Source organism: Petromyzon marinus, chromosome 21, assembly GCF_048934315.1.
Source record: "Petromyzon marinus isolate PM22_M1 ecotype Great Lakes invasive population chromosome 21, UKy_Petmar_22M1.pri1.0, whole genome shotgun sequence".
Classification (NCBI taxonomy): Eukaryota; Metazoa; Chordata; class Hyperoartia; order Petromyzontiformes; family Petromyzontidae; genus Petromyzon; species Petromyzon marinus.
The window spans coordinates 9,430,082-9,448,483 of NC_133687.1; positions in this window are offsets into that span (position 1 = coordinate 9,430,082).

An 18,402-nucleotide genomic window follows, 5' to 3' on the forward strand; every position below is an offset into this window, starting at 1 on the left:
GTCATTGGTCACCGCGTGCCCTTAGAGATCTCAACATTCATCCTACAAAGTGCCATCACAAGGGAGAAACACAAACACATAGACACCACTCGTACACTAAGAGGCCGTCCACAAATGACGTCACGCGATTTTGGCAGATTTTTTACCCTCCCTCGTCACACGGCGTCACGAAAAGTCAGACCCCCCCCCTCAAATATGACGTCACAAAGCTCTGCCCCACCCCCCAAAATCATATTTCCATTTAAAAAAATGAAACAGTCTTCAAATCGCTTTAAACTATTGTCATTGTAGTACGTATTTAATGTGGCGCTGCACTCCGATGTTGTAGGAGAAAACATTTATTAAAAAGGAGGCGTTGGAAAGCTGAAATTTAGCATAAAATTAACTTGAAAATATTCAACGTCTAACTAAAACTGCAGATGTTCAGGATATTACGTTGAAATTCTCTTATAATTATAAAATATTTAAAGTAATTATAACTATTAAAAAAATACTTGAAACTTTGTAGTAGAACGAAGCAAAATGGAGAGTACAATTATAACAATCACATTTTCATTTCACAGACTTAAAAGCCCTGGTAGAATCATTAGAATCAAAATGTTTAATAACAATCATTAAAAAAAATCTAAATTTATGCTTCTCCATTCTCCCATGGAGAAGCAAAATGCTCCTTCATGGAATAAATAAAAGGTGACCTTAGTCAATTTGAAAAATCAAATAGTTCATGATGAAAATTCATCAACATTTGTGTTGTTATAACAAATCTATTTAATTAATGTTTATTTAAAGTTGCGCATTTTGATGTGACGTCACATTTCTCAACCCCCCCCTCCCCCCCTAGTCACACATCGTCACAAATGTGTGACCCCCCCCTCCCCCCCCCTAGGTGCGTGACGTCATTTATGGACGGCCCCTCACCACCACTACACTCACCACTGCTCACCATCACAAAGCTGTCAACCCCTTATTAGTGCCTACCTTATTACAGACCAACTCAGACGTTATTGGTCACCCCGTGCCTTTATGAATCTCAACGTTAGTCCGACAAAGTCCCATCACAAGGGAGAAACACAAAATTAGTTTTTGCTTTTAGCCCGTATTGAAATGGCTGTATGCCGGATGGGCCTGAAACTCAATTTCCCTGGACAATAAAACGGGGTAAACCGTATGGGTTGACAGGTATGGCAACATCAGAATATGTATTTATACAGAGACTCCTCTACTTACGAACAAAGAAGTCTTAAAATTTTTGATTGAAAGCTTTCGTGACTGCAGGGCTTCATATTCTTGGTTCTTTCGGTAAAGTGACGTAGAAGGGAAACAATGAAATAATACAACTATAAAACAATCATCAGGTGAGGATGATTGCTTGTGTTGCAGTCGAAACGTCGTGAGAATTTTATTGTTTTATATTTTTATTAAAATAATATTTTTATTAAAAAGATAAAAATATTAAACATTAATGTTTTATATTTTTATTATTATATTGTTTCCCTTCTACGTGACTTTACCGAAAGGACCAAGAATATAAAAAGCAGTCTTTATTTCATGTAGACGCCACGTGATGAACCAGCTGCATCTACATCTGAAGAAGATTACGAACAAGCGGCATCTATATCTGCAGAACGTGAAGAACCAGTGGCATCTACATCTGCAGCACATAAAGAACCAGCGGTATCTACATCTGTAGAACGCGAAGAACCAGTGGTATCTACATCTGCAGCACATAAAGAACCAGTGGTATCTACATCTGCAGAACGTGAAGAACCAGTGGCATCTTGATCTGCAGAACGTGAAGAACCAGTGGCATCTACATCTACAGAACGTGAAGAACCAGTGGCATCTACATCTGCAGAACGTGAAGAACCAGTGGCATCTACATCTGCAGAACGTGAAGAACCAGTGGCATCTAGATCTGCAGAACGTGAAGAACCAGTGGCATCTACATCTACAGAACGTGAATAACCAGTGGCATCTACATCTGCAGAACGTGAAGAACCAGTGGCATATACATCTGCAGAACGTGAAGAAAAAGTGGCATCTACATGTGCAGAACGTGAAGAACCAGTGGCATCTAGATCTGCAGAACGTGAAGAACCAGTGGCATCAACATCTACAGAACGTGAAGAACCAGTGGCATCTACATCTGCAGCACATAAAGAACCAGTGGTATCTACATCTATAGAACGCGAAGAACCAGTGGTATCTACATCTGCAGCACATAAAGAACCAGTGGTGTCTACATCTGCAGAACGTGAAGAACCAGTGGCATCTAGATCTGCAGAACGTGAAGAACCAGTGGCATCTACATCTACAGAACGAGAAGAACCAGTAGCATCTACATCTGCAGAACGTGAAGAACCAGTGGCATCTACATCTGCAGAACGTGAAGAACCAGTGGCATCAACATCTACAGAACGTGAAGAACCAGTGGCATCTACATCTGCAGAACGTGAAGAACCAGTGGCATCTACATCTGCAGAACGTGAAGAACCAGTGGCATCTACATCTGCAGAACGTGAAGAACCAGTGGCATCTACATCTGCAGAATGTGAAGAACCAGTGGCATCTACATCTGTAGAATGTGAAGAACCAGTGGCATCTACATCTACAGAACGTGAAGAACAAGTGGCATCTACATCCGCAGAACGTGAAAAACCAGTGGCATCTATATCTACAGAACGGGAAGAACCAGTGGCATCTACATCCGCAGAACGTGAAGAACCAGTGGCATCTACATCTGCAGACCATGAAGAACCAGTGGCATCTACATCTGCAGAACGTGAAGAACCAGTGGCATCTACATCTACAGAACGTGAAGAACAAGTGGCATCTACATCCACAGAACGTGAAAAACCAGTGGCATCTACATCTACAGAACGTGAAGAACCAGTGGCATCTACAACTGCAGAAAAGGAAGAACCAGTGGCATCTACATCTGTAGAACGTGAAGAACCAGTGGCAACTACATCTGCAGATCGTGAAGAACAAGTGGTATCTACATCTACAGAACGTGAAGAACCAGTGGCATCTACATCCGCAGAACGTGAAGAACCAGTGGCATCTACATCCGCAGAACGTGAAGAACCAGTGGCATCTACATCTGCAGAACGTGAAGAACCAGTGGCATCTACATCTGCAGAACGTAACGAACCAGTGGCATCTACAACTGCAGAACATGAAGAATCAGTGGCATCTAGATCTGCAGAACGTGAAGAATCAGTGGCATCTATATCTACAGAACGTGAAAAACCAGTGGTATCTACATCTGCAGATCGTGAAGAACCAGTGGCATCTCCATCTGCAGAACGTGAAGAACCAGTGGCATTTACATCTGCAGAACGTGAAGAACCAGTGGTATCTATATCTGCAGAAAGTGAAAAACCAGTGGCATCGACATCTACAGAACGTGAAGAACCAGTGGCATCTACATCTGTAGAACGTGAAGAACAAGTGGCATCTACATCCACAGAACGTGAAGAACCAGTGGCATCTACATCTGCAGAACGTGAAGAGCCAGTGGCATCTACATCTGCAGAACGTGAAGAACCAGTGGCATCTAAATCTGCAGACCGTAAAGAACCAGTGGCATCTACAACTGCAGAACATGAAGAATCAGTTGTATCTACATCTGTAGAACGCGAAGAACCAGTGGCATTTACATCTGCAGAACGTGAAGAACCAGTGGCATCTACATCTGCAGAACGTAAAGAACCAGTGGAATCTAGATCTGAAGAACGTGAAGAACCAGTGGCACCTACATCTACAGAACATGAATAACCAGTGGTATCTACATCTGCAGATCGTGAAGAACCAGTGGCATCTGCATCCGCAGAACGTGAAGAACCAGTGGCATCTACATCTGCAGAACGTGAAGAACCAGTGGCATCTACAACTGCAGAACATGAAGAATCAGTGGCATCTCCATCTGCAGAACGTGAAGAACCAGTGGCATCTACATATGTAGAACGTGAAGAACCAGTGTCATCTACATCTGTAGAACGTGAAGAACCAGTGGCATCTACATCTGCAGAACGTGAAGAACCAGTGGCATCTACATCTGCAGAACGTGAGGAACAAGTGTCATCTACATCTGCAGAACGTGAAGAACCAGTGACATCTACATCTGAAGAACGTGAAGAACCAGTGGCATCTACATCTGCAGAACGTGAAGAACTAATGGCATCTAAATCTTCAAAACATTAAAAACCAGTGGCATTTACATCTACAGAACATGAAGAACCAGTGTTACCTACATCTGCAAAAAATGAAGAACCAGTGGCATCTATATCTGCAGCACATTAAAAACTAGTGGCATATACATCTGCAGAATATGAAGAACCAGGGGAATCTACATCTGCAGAACATGAATAACCAGTGGCATCTACATCTGCAGAACATGAAGAACCGGTGGCATCTACATCTGCAGAACGTGAAGAACCAGTCGCATCTACACCTACAGAACATGAAGAACCAATGGCATCTACATCTGCAGAACGTGAAGAACCAGTGGCATCTACATCTGCAGAACGTGAAGAACCAGTGGCATCTACATCTGCAGAACGTGAAGAACCAGTGGCATAACGTGAAGAACCAGTGGCATCTATATCTGCAGAACATGAAGAACCAGTGGCATTTTTATTTTTTGATTTAAAGCTTTCGTGACTGCAGTAATTCATATTCTTAGTTTTTTCGGTAAAGTCACGTTGAAGAGAAACAACAAAATAACAAAATATATATAAAACAATAAAAAATTCTCACGACGTTTCGACCATAACTCAAACGGTCATCATCAGGTGTGTCGGTTTGCATAAATTTATTTTGAAAACGGCATATTTATTTATATATAAAAAAAAAACGTTTGTGTCACGCGCAGCGATTGGCAGTTTGCCCAGGACTAGTCCATCTATTTTTTGAAAAGAGGAGGGGGGAGACGAAATTTGTTTTTATGTATGCTGTCTGAAAGCCACTGTAAGCGTGAACAATCAATCAAGAACTGAAATGATTTATCAAATCTTTCCAATGATTGCTAAGATAGAATCCATCTTCTCGGTTGAAATTGTCTCTGTGCTTGTATATGTGGATAGCCTCATGAACGAATCTCTCATGGAAGCCAGATGGCTTACAAAGAACCTCCATCTTGGAAAAGTCAATGGCATGTGAGCCTACTGAATTAGAACAATGATCTGCTACGGCCGAGGTGTTGGTCCTACCGTGTTTAAGGTCTGCTTTATGTTCACGAATGCGGTCCGAGATATGGCGTTTGGTTTCTCCAATGTAACTACTACCACAGAGGCAACTTAGTTTGTAGACACCAGGGTATTGTATGTCCGGAATCACATCTTTTACAGACGGAACCAGATCACGGATTTTATGTAATGTGTTGAAACGGACCTGGATCTTGTGTTTATTCAAGATTTTGGAGATCTTTTTTGTGATCCCAGCAATGTAGGGTAAAGTGATGGTTTTGAAAGGCTCCTCAAGAGGGTTCTTCTTCATGGTTTGAGTGATAGCTTTGCGGATTGTATAGTCGGAGTAACCATTAGCCCTAAGAGCTTGGTGTACGTGCTTGAGTTCACTGCTTATGTGTTCCTGGTCGGATATGCATTGGGCTCTATGATACAGAGTCTTGATGAGAGAATTCTTCTGTGATGGATGGTGGTGGGAATCCGGTTTCAGATAAGCATCCGTATGGGTAGCTTTCCTGTAGACAGAGTGGCTCATTGAACCATCAGGTCTCTTTTTAATTAGGACATCCAAAAAAGGTATCTTGCCATCTATTTCGACTTCCATGGTAAATCTGATGGCTGGGTGTATGGAATTGATGTGGTCGAAGAATTGGTCTAGAGCAGGCCGGCCATGTGGCCAGATGACAAAAGTGTCATCCACGTACCTCTTCCATAAGGTTGGGCGCAGAGTGGCAGTCTGGATGGCGTCAGTCTCAAATTTCTCCATGAAAATGTTAGCTATAACTGGAGAAAGGGGGAGCCCATTGGGGTGCCCTCAGTTTGTTTGTAGAAAGTTCCATTCCAAGTGAAGTATGTATTGGTTAAACAGTGTCTCACCAGGGTGGGTACCTCAGTGTTTAGTCCTTGATGAACCAAGTCTTCAATGATTGCAATGGTGTCAGGTACAGGAACCTTGGTGAATAAGGAAACTACATAAAAACTGACAAGCAGGTCGTCTGGGGACAGGGAAATACCCTTGATTGTTGATACCAGGTGAGTAGAATTTTGTACCGCAGAGGTGGTCTTTCCAGTGAAAGGACGCAGGATTTCAGACAAAAAACGAGCTAGTTTGTAGGTGGGGGAGCTGATAGTAGAGACTATGGGACGAAGAGGTGTATCAACTTTATGTATTTTTGGTAAGCCGTATAATCTTGGTGGCCTGGCAGCAGAAGGTTTCAACGAAAACTGTTTAGATTGATCAATTAATGCGGTTGAATCAGAACTTATTTTGTTGGTTTGTGTGACGAGGCTGTTGGTGGGATGTCTTTTTATTTTTGTATAACTACCATCGTCGAGTAATTCTTTAATTTTGTTGTTGTATTCTATTTTATCCATGATGACAGTAGCATTGCCTTTGTCAGCTGAGAGAACTACAATATCATTCCTCTTTTTTAAACCGACACACCTGATGATGACCGTTTGAGTTATGGTCGAAACGTCGTGAGAATTTTTTATTGTTTTATATATATTTTGTTATTTTGTTGTTTCTCTTCAACGTGACTTTACCGAAAAAACTAAGAATATGAATTACTGCAGTCACGAAAGCTTTAAATCAAAATTTAATCGCCTCTACGGGGAGGGTTTTCACATAACTTTAAGATCCTTCAACAAACTCCGGGATAAGAAAGCTCAGCTGATCGAGTCTCTCACCTTCCTGAAAAGATGCCGCGACTCTGGGGTAATACCAATCGCATTTACACTCACCTCTGCTACTGTAACTTCTTCTAATGCGAAACGAATTCTTTTCAAAACTAGCTTAGCTCTTATCTCAGAAAAAATCAGACTTATACGCACAGAACTAGATCAGTTAGACAAGACACTCTACAAATCACACTTATCATTGACGGCAATAATGTCCACATCGGATTGGGAACATGTAGACAATATGACTGCCTCTTCAGCTGCTACTATGTCGACCAAATGTAAGGAAAACCTGATTTCCAAATTTAACCTCCTCTTCAACAAAAGACCGGACCCACACACCAAAAAGTTAGACGTTAATAAAGTCGTAATTAATCGCAGTAACAGTTCTATTTCCGATGGTCTGAAATCCGTTTTAGCTAAAGGTCTAAACTTTGCAGTCACACCTAAACACATACCAGTTAATGATATAATTGCCCAAGTAGACGTTGCTCTCAGGGGCCTGGGTCACATCGCTGCAGACGTAGCAAGATCTGAAATCGCTGCAACCCTCAAAAACGCTAAGATGCCAGCTAGCAACCTCAGCAAAGATGAGCGTTTTGAATTATATAAATTAAAAAAGAGGAATGATATTGTAGTTCTCTCAGCTGACAAAGGCAATGCTACTGTCATCATGGATAAAATAGAATACAACAACAAAATTAAAGAATTACTCGACGATGGTAGTTATACAAAAATAAAAAGACATCCCACCAACAGCCTCGTCACACAAACCAACAAAATAAGTTCTGATTCAACCGCATTAATTGATCAATCTAAACAGTTTTCGTTGAAACCTTCTGCTGCCAGGCCACCAAGATTATACGGCTTACCAAAAATACATAAAGTTGATACACCTCTTCGTCCCATAGTCTCTACTATCAGCTCCCCCACCTACAAACTAGCTCGTTTTTTGTCTGAAATCCTGCGTCCTTTCACTGGAAAGACCACCTCTGCGGTACAAAATTCTACTCACCTGGTATCAACAATCAAGGGTATTTCCCTGTCCCCAGACGACCTGCTTGTCAGTTTTTATGTAGTTTCCTTATTCACCAAGGTTCCTGTACCTGACACCATTGCAATCATTGAAGACTTGGTTCATCAAGGACTAAACACTGAGGTACCCCCCCTGGTGAGACACTGTTTAACCAATACATACTTCACTTGGAATGGAACTTTCTACAAACAAACTGAGGGCACCCCAATGGGCTCCCCCTTTCTCCAGTTATAGCTAACATTTTCATGGAGAAATTTGAGACTGACGCCATCCAGACTGCCACTCTGCGCCCAACCTTATGGAAGAGGTACGTGGATGACACTTTTGTCATCTGGCCACATGGCCGGCCTGCTCTAGACCAATTCTTCGACCACATCAATTCCATACACCCAGCCATCAGATTTACCATGGAAGTCGAAATAGATGGCAAGATACCTTTTTTGGATGTCCTAATTAAAAAGAGACCTGATGGTTCAATGAGCCACTCTGTCTACAGGAAAGCTACCCATACGGATGCTTATCTGAAACCGGATTCCCACCACCATCCATCACAGAAGAATTCTCTCATCAAGACTCTGTATCATAGAGCCCAATGCATATCCGACCAGGAACACATAAGCAGTGAACTCAAGCACGTACACCAAGCTCTTAGGGCTAATGGTTACTCCGACTATACAATCCGCAAAGCTATCACTCAAACCATGAAGAAGAACCCTCTTGAGGAGCCTTTCAAAACCATCACTTTACCCTACATTGCTGGGATCACAAAAAAGATCTCCAAAATCTTGAATAAACACAAGATCCAGGTCCGTTTCAACACATTACATAAAATCCGTGATCTGGTTCCGTCTGTAAAAGATGTGATTCCGGACATACAATACCCTGGTGTCTACAAACTAAGTTGCCTCTGTGGTAGTAGTTACATTGGAGAAACCAAACGCCATATCTCGGACCGCATTCGTGAACATAAAGCAGACCTTAAACACGGTAGGACCAACACCTCGGCCGTAGCAGATCATTGTTCTAATTCAGTAGGCTCACATGCCATTGACTTTTCCAAGACGGAGGTTCTTTGTAAGCCATCTGGCTTCCATGAGAGATTCGTTCATGAGGCTATCCACATATACAAGCACAGAGACAATTTCAACCGAGAAGATGGATTCTATCTTAGCAATCATTGGAAAGATTTGATAAATCATTTCAGTTCTTGATTGATTGTTCACGCTTACAGTGGCTTTCAGACAGCATACATAAAAACAAATTTCGTCTCCCCCCTCCTCTTTTCAAAAAATAGATGGACTAGTCCTGGGCAAACTGCCAATCGCTGCGCGTGACGCAAACGTTTTTTTATATATATATAAATAAATATGCCGTTTTCAAAATAAATTTATGCAAACCGACACACCTGATGATGACCGTTTGAGTTATGGTCGAAACGTCGTGAGAATTTTTTATTGTTTTATATATATTTTGCTATTTTGTTGTTTCTCTTCAACGTGACTTTACCGAAAAAATTAAGAATATGAATTACTGCAGTCACGAAAGCTTTAAATCAAAATTTAATCGCCTCTACGGGGAGGGTTTTCACATAACTTTAAGATCCTTCAACAAACTCCGGGATAAGAAAGCTCAGCTGATCGAGTCTCTCACCTTCCTGAAGAGATGCCGCGACTCTGGGGTAATACCAATCGCATTTACACTCACCTCTGCTACTGTAACTTCTTCTAATGCGAAACGAATTCTTTTCAAAACTAGCTTAGCTCTTATCTCAGAAAAAATCAGACTTATACGCACAGAACTAGATCAGTTAGACAAGACACTCTACAAATCACACTTATCATTGACGGCAATAATGTCCACATCGGATTGGGAACATGTAGACAATATGACTGCCTCTTCAGCTGCTACTATGTCGACCAAATGTAAGGAAAACCTGATTTCCAAATTTAACCTCCTCTTCAACAAAAGACCGGACCCACACACCAAAAAGTTAGACGTTAATAAAGTCGTAATTAATCGCAGTAACAGTTCTATTTCCGATGGTCTGAAATCCATTTTAGCTAAAGGTCTAAACTTTGCAGTCACACCTAAACACATACCAGTTAATGATATAATTGCCCAAGTAGACGTTGCTCTCAGGGGCCTGGGTCACATCGCTGCAGACGTAGCAAGATCTGAAATCGCTGCAACCCTCAAAAACGCTAAGATGCCAGCTAGCAACCTCAGCAAAGATGAGCGTTTTGAATTATATAAATTAAAAAAGAGGAATGATATTGTAGTTCTCTCAGCTGACAAAGGCAATGCTACTGTCATCATGGATAAAATAGAATACAACAACAAAATTAAAGAATTACTCGACGATGGTAGTTATACAAAAATAAAAAGAGATCCCACCAACAGCCTCGTCACACAAACCAACAAAATAATTTCTGATTCAACCGCATTAATTGATCAATCTAAACAGTTTTCGTTGAAACCTTCTGCTGCCAGGCCACCAAGATTATACGGCTTACCAAAAATACATAAAGTTGATACACCTCTTCGTCCCATAGTCTCTACTATCAGCTCCCCCACCTACAAACTAGCTCGTTTTTTGTCTGAAATCCTGCGTCCTTTCACTGGAAAGACCACCTCTGCGGTACAAAATTCTACTCACCTGGTATCAACAATCAAGGGTATTTCCCTGTCCCCAGACGACCTGCTTGTCAGTTTTTATGTAGTTTCCTTATTCACCAAGGTTCCTGTACCTGACACCATTGCAATCATTGAAGACTTGGTTCATCAAGGACTAAACACTGAGGTACCCCCCCTGGTGAGACACTGTTTAACCAATACATACTTCACTTGGAATGGAACTTTCTACAAACAAACTGAGGGCACCCCAATGGGCTCTCCCCTTTCTCCAGTTATAGCTAACATTTTCATGGAGAAATTTGAGACTGACGCCATCCAGACTGCCACTCTGCGCCCAACCTTATGGAAGAGGTACGTGGATGACACTTTTGTCATCTGGCCACATGGCCGGCCTGCTCTAGACCAATTCTTCGACCACATCAATTCCATACACCCAGCCATCAGATTTACCATGGAAGTCGAAATAGATGGCAAGATACCTTTTTTGGATGTCCTAATTAAAAAGAGACCTGATGGTTCAATGAGCCACTCTGTCTACAGGAAAGCTACCCATACGGATGCTTATCTGAAACCGGATTCCCACCACCATCCATCACAGAAGAATTCTCTCATCAAGACTCTGTATCATAGAGCCCAATGCATATCCGACCAGGAACACATAAGCAGTGAACTCAAGCACGTACACCAAGCTCTTAGGGCTAATGGTTACTCCGACTATACAATCCGCAAAGCTATCACTCAAACCATGAAGAAGAACCCTCTTGAGGAGCCTTTCAAAACCATCACTTTACCCTACATTGCTGGGATCACAAAAAAGATCTCCAAAATCTTGAATAAACACAAGATCCAGGTCCGTTTCAACACATTACATAAAATCCGTGATCTGGTTCCGTCTGTAAAAGATGTGATTCCGGACATACAATACCCTGGTGTCTACAAACTAAGTTGCCTCTGTGGAAGTAGTTACATTGGAGAAACCAAACGCCATATCTCGGACCGCATTCGTGAACATAAAGCAGACCTTAAACACGGTAGGACCAACACCTCGGCCGTAGCAGATCATTGTTCTAATTCAGTAGGCTCACATGCCATTGACTTTTCCAAGACGGAGGTTCTTTGTAAGCCATCTGGCTTCCATGAGAGATTCGTTCATGAGGCTATCCACATATACAAGCACAGAGACAATTTCAACCGAGAAGATGGATTCTATCTTAGCAATCATTGGAAAGATTTGATAAATCATTTAAGTTCTTGATTGATTGTTCACGCTTACAGTGGCTTTCAGACAGCATACATAAAAACAAATTTCGTCTCCCCCCTCCTCTTTTCAAAAAATAGATGGACTAGTCCTGGGCAAACTGCCAATCGCTGCGCGTGACGCAAACTTTTTTATATATATATATAAATAAATAAATATGCCGTTTTCAAAATAAATTTATGCAAACCGACACACCTGATGATGACCGTTTGAGTTATGGTCGAAACGTCGTGAGAATTTTTTATTGTTTTATATATATTTTGTTATTTTGTTGTTTCTCTTCAACGTGACTTTACCGAAAAAACCAGTGGCATCTATATCTGTAGGACGCGAAGAACCAGTGGCAATTACATCTGCAGAACGTGAAGAACCAGTGGCATCTATATCTGTAGAACTTGAAGAACCAGTGGCATCTACATCTGCAGAACGTGAAGAACCAGTGACATCTACATCTGCAGAACGTGAAGAACCAGTGGCATCTACATCTGCAGAACGTGAAGAACCAGTGGCATCTATATCTGCAGAACGTGAAGAACCAGTGGCATCTACATCTGCAGAACGTGAAGAACCAGTGGCATCTACATCTGCAGAACATGAATAACCAGTGGCATCTACATCTGCAGAACATGAAGAACCGGTGGCATCTACATCTGCAGAACGTGAAGAACCAGTCGCATCTACACCTACAGAACATGAAGAACCAATGGCATCTACATCTGCAGAACGTGAAGAACCAGTGGCATCTACATCTGCAGAACGTGAAGAACCAGTGGCATAACGTGAAGAACCAGTGGCATCTATATCTGCAGAACATGAAGAACCAGTGGCATCTATATCTGTAGGACGCGAAGAACCAGTGGCAATTACATCTGCAGAACGTGAAGAACCAGTGGAATATATATCTGCACATTATACAACTTTTAAATCCATTCCCTGTGTTTAGTGTACATGCCATACAACGTATTTGGAATTGACAGAAGTAAAGTTGGACTTACGAACAAATCGACTAACGAACAGACCTTTGGAACCTAACTTGTTCGTAAGTAGAGGAGTCCCAGTACTGGAGGAATATTATGAACTATGAAGCTCTTTATCACAGATGTCTAAAAGGGTCAGAACGTTCCAACAACAAGAAACAATACAGAAACACAAGAGTGCAAAGTAAAGGTCAACAAATCATTTGAAAATCTATAAATACAACTTTCTTTCTTTTTTATCTTACCAGGTAAAGCCCATTGAGGTATTAACTTATTTTTCAGAAGCGACCTGGCCACAAATGATAGCTCAACGAAGTGGCTTATGTGGACATTTATAGCAGCGAAATAATTTAAAGACTGTAATCTCACAGCATGTTGATTCTAAATGTGGAGGGAAAACCCGGATGACTTGGAGAAAAAAATCATTTCGACCACGGAGAGGGAGCCACGCAAACCTCGGCACACCAGTCACCTCGAAGTGAAGAAGATCCCTGGGATTGATCTTCCACGAAGCTCATGGTCCACCCTAAATCGCATCCACTGTACAAACCATGGCAGATGCGGATACCTGATACACAAATGGAAAATTTAAATGATGAAACATCAGAATAGGTTTGAGCCTTTATGGCAATAAAAACGGTGTTAAGGTTCTAGATGTAAAGCTTTCGTGACTGCTAGGATCCATACTCTTTGGTTCTATTGGGTAAAGTCACGTAGGTGAAAATAAAATAACAAAAAATCAAATTGTTATTTTATTTTCACCTACGTGCCTTTACCCAATAGAACCAAAGAGTACGGTGTTAAGGTATCAATACACCAAATATATACCTTTTTCAAGGCACCAAGTCCGCATTCACCACAAGTACTTTTGGAAAAACATGCAAACAAACATGCTCTGATAATATATTGAATGGCATCTTCACATCTGTTATGCCGGAAAGGGTCAAACCTATTCTTATTTTTCATAATTTTGATAATGGCAAAAAAAGGTCTCATAGATGGAAAATAAATAAATACATAAATAAACAACTAAATATACGTCCAGTGTGCGACTGTCACCATCGAAAACAGACCGTACAAGATATCACGATGCAATGCCCGATCCACAAATATAAAGGAGACATCACAGCGATACACTCCACTGCTCCTGGCACGGTTATCTGACTTGACCACCTACGGTGAGGGAAAACAAGTATTTGATCCCCTGCTGATTTTGTACGTTTGCCCAGTGACAAAGAAATGCTCAGTCTATAATTTTAATGGTAGGTTTATTTGAACAGTGAGAGACAGAATAACAACAACAAAATCCAGAAAAACGCATGTCAAAAATGTTATAAATTGATTTGCATTTTAATGAGGGAAATAAGTATTTGACCCCCTCTCAATTAGAAAGATTTCTGGCTCCCAGGTGTCTTTTATACAGGTAACAAGCTGAGATTAGGAGCACACTCTTAAAGAGAGTGCTCCTAATCTCAGCTTGTTACCTGTATAAAAGGCACCTGTCCACAGAAGCAATCAATCAGATTCCAAACTCTCCACAATGGCCAAGACCAAAGAGCTCTCCAAGGATGTCAGGGACAAGATTGTAGACCTACACAAGGCTGGAATGGACTACAAGACCATTGCCAAGCAGCTTGGTGAGAAGGTGACAACAGTTGGGGCAATTATTCGCAAATGGAAGAAACACAAAAGAACTGTCAATCTCCCTCGGCCTGGGGCTCCATGCAAGATCTCACCTCGTGGAGTTGCAATGATCATGAGCACGGTGAGGAATCAGCCCAGAACTACACGGAAAGATCTTGTCAATGATCTCAAGGCAGCTGGGACCATAGTCACCAAGAAAACAATTGGTAACACACTACGCCGTGAAGGACTGAAATCCTGCAGCGCCCGCAAGGTCCCTCTGCTCAAGAAAGCACATATACATGCCCGTCTGAAGTTTGCCAATGAACATCTGAATGATTCAGAGGACAACTGGGTGAAAGTGTTGTGGTCAGATGAGACCAAAATGGAGCTCTTTGGCATCAACTCAACTCGCCGTTTATGGAGGAGGAGGAGGAATGCTGCCTATGACCCCAAGAACGCCATCCCCGTCAAACATGGAGGTGGAAACATTATGCTTTGGGGGTGTTTTTCTGCTAAGGGGACAGGACAACTTCACCGCATCAAAGGGATGATGGACAGGGCCATGTACCGTCAAATCTTGGGTGAGAGCCTCCTTCCCTCAGCCAGGGCATTGAAAATGGGTCGTGGATGGGTATTCCAGCATGACAAGGACCCAAAACACACGGCCAAGGCAACAAAGGAGTGGCTCAAGAAGAAGGTCCTGGAGTGGCCTAGCCAGTCTCCAGACCTTAATCCCATAGAAAATCTGTGGAGGGAGCTGAAGGTTCGAGTTGCCAAACGTCAGCCTCGAAACCTTAATGACTGGGAGAAGATCTGCAAAGAGGAGTGGGATAAACTCCCTCCTGAGATGTGTGCAAACCTGGTGGCCAACTACAAGAAACGTCTGACCTCTGTGATTGCCAACAAGGGTTTTGCCACCAAGTACTAAGTCATGTTTTGCAGAGGGGTAAAATACTTATTTCCCTCATTAAAATGCCAATCCATTTATAAAAATTTTGACATGCGTTTTTCTGGATTTTGTTGTTGTTGTTATTCTGTCTCTCACTGTTCAAATAAACCTACCATTAAAATGATAGACTGATCATTTCTTTGCCAGTGAGCAAACGTACAAAATCAGCAGGGGATCAAATACTTTTTTCCCTCATTGTAAATGCGAAATTCTAGTCGTTGTTCTGCATCTGCATCAGCCATATGAAAGAAGGCCATAAACAATCCTAAAAATTTGCGACGTCAGCCATATGAAAGAAGGCCATAAACAATCCTAAAAATCTGTGACGTGCGCATAATTCTCTATTAATGGCTCCTAGATTTTTGCACACAATCTGGGATCAAAAACAATTAATGTAGCTGCCACAAAGTGTTTGGAACCACCTATTTTTGTCTATTGGCATCTCCATTCTGCCATCTTTGCCCTAATTTAAACTGACTATTACAATCACCAAAGTTTAAGTGTGAATGTAACTTTACAACATAATTGCGATTAAGTTTACTTTTAAAATCTCTACTTATGGAACGCTTTCATGTTGTCTTCTGAAATGTTGACCAGGATCACGAAGAATCTGCCAGCTAACTGCCTAATTTTCAGTAATTCCATTGATATATTTAGAGTTTCGAATACCATATGAACAAGTGTTAACCTCTACTGACTAGAAATATGCTGCAATTAATTTAGTATATTCCCATGTGCCTCCTCAAACACACTCGTTTGTGTGTGATAAAAGTAATTCCTTACGGAGATGGTATTCTCTAGGGTGGCATCTTTCTGCTAACAAGAGAACTGATGTACCTCAGGAACTGTGGTTTCAAGCATAAAAGGTTTTTGCAATGCAAAAATACCGTTAAAAATACATCTGAAGCTAATATTGTTTGAATGTCTAATTAAAAACATGAAAAATTACATTTTCTAACCACGATTTTCGATTTTTTTTTGTTCCTACAGGGTACACCATCCTTATTTCCATTTTCATCGTTCAAATTAAATTGAATACATATTTTACAGGACCAAAAGCATATGTATGTTCAGAAACATTTAAAGGTTGTTGTACAGCGAGTGTTTTTCCTCAAAGGTCAACACAAAGTAATTTGTTTATTATTATGGCAGTAAAGTCAGCAGCATACTGTATTGCAATACTTTTGAACACATTTTAAAGGTATAGTTTGTGCTTAAATTCAATCTTAATCTCATGCTAACATCCAAACCGGATATAATTCTGGATGTTAGCATGACATTAATTTAATCCGACGTAATCCTACGCTTTGTCAGTTTTAAATTGTACTTTGAATTATAATATGGCTTGATGCCATTTGTTGATAAATTGGCATTTGTTATAAATACACACTGTTTAACACGTTTAACTCCCCATTTCCCTTCATCATTAACACGTGGCGGGCCAGGTGTGAACATTACCATTTTCGCTGCCCTACGGGGAATAACCTTACCACACGCAAGGGAGTACAATAATCTCATACGTATTAACATATCCACCAACTAACTATATTAGTTTTCAACTATAATGGGAAAATGTCCACACATATTATTTTGCGTGTACTATAAGCTGCAATAAAGTTTACGTGTATATTATTCAGTATTTTGTGGCTATGGAACTGTGTGTTGCTACGAATGATTGCTGGCTAATATTGGAATAGTTTAACATTTAAAAATAAAGAGCCTTATTCTTGAGGGGCAATTTGTTTCCAGGGTGACAAAATATAATTATATGTTCCACCCCCAAAATATTGTAAATGAGGGAAGGTACAGGTTTGGAGGAGGGTGGTATTATATGCCCCCTTGATGTTAGGTGTACACACAAACATACACACACACACCACACACCTAATATATAAAGCAAAGCACAAACTGTGCTGTGAGTTCTAAGACGGTCACTTGAAGTGGAAACATAAAACACTCCCACCCAGACCCCGAAACACATCTGAAGGCGTTATCGAGGTAAGACCTGAAAAACCCATGCATGTAGAAAAGGCTTTAACAAGCATAACCGCCTTTTCATTCAATACCCACGCATTTTGCCAAATGTTTAACTAAATAATGAGACGTGGGTTAATTGACCATTGCATGTTTGTTTACAGTATATGTAGTAATGGCTTCGCGGAGTGGAGTTACTGTGTATTATTGTATTAGTTTGAGGAAGAACACATGGATCATACAGCAAATGCACGTCAGCCGTCATATCGTATGAGGTCGCACTTATTCCACACAAAGTGCTTACCACACAAAGGAACCACAATTCCTCGCTGGTCTCGTTAAGGAGCATAAACAATCACGCAAATTCCGGTCAGCCTCGCAGCAGCGGTTTGGTTTTTTTTTGGCTGGCCATTGAGCAAAGACGGTCACCGCATCGCGCGCTTTCAGATCCCCTTCCGTCGCGTTCGTCTGGAATCCTCTTTCTCCGGATATTAGGAAGCCACTGGAGCTACGCACTTTTAAATGTAGACTGAAAACAATTTTTTTTAGAACTGATTTTTGTGTTCAGTGTTTTGTCCATCCCCCCGCACCTCCGATTAGCATGTTTGGCTACGTACGGTGCGACAGAAGTTCGTATCGACTGTTCATTAAAGCGAGTGATCTTAAGCAGAACACGGCTTGCGAAAGACGTTCAACGTGCTTAAACGTACATAGAGAAGGCATGCTGTCCACTGGACGAGACTGGTGATGGAATGGCATAACAAAGGAGCGAACATGTCTGCCCGACGGTTTACGAACACTTGTGCTGTTGCTCTGGAGACCGGGAGATCGATGATCGACGTTCGGTCGCGGATTCGATGGCATTCGTCGTGATTTCTCACTTAACACGGTGGGCCGCGTGACGGCAGCCATTTTTCGCTCCAGCTGATGACACCACTGACGAGATCAGATTGCGTGCACGAATGAGATGGGGAGTGTGGCATTTTTAATTAAAGGACATTGCTGTTATTCTTAACAATACTGTAGTATTATTGGTTCTTTCGGTAAAGTCACGTTGAAGGGAAACAATAAAAGAACGA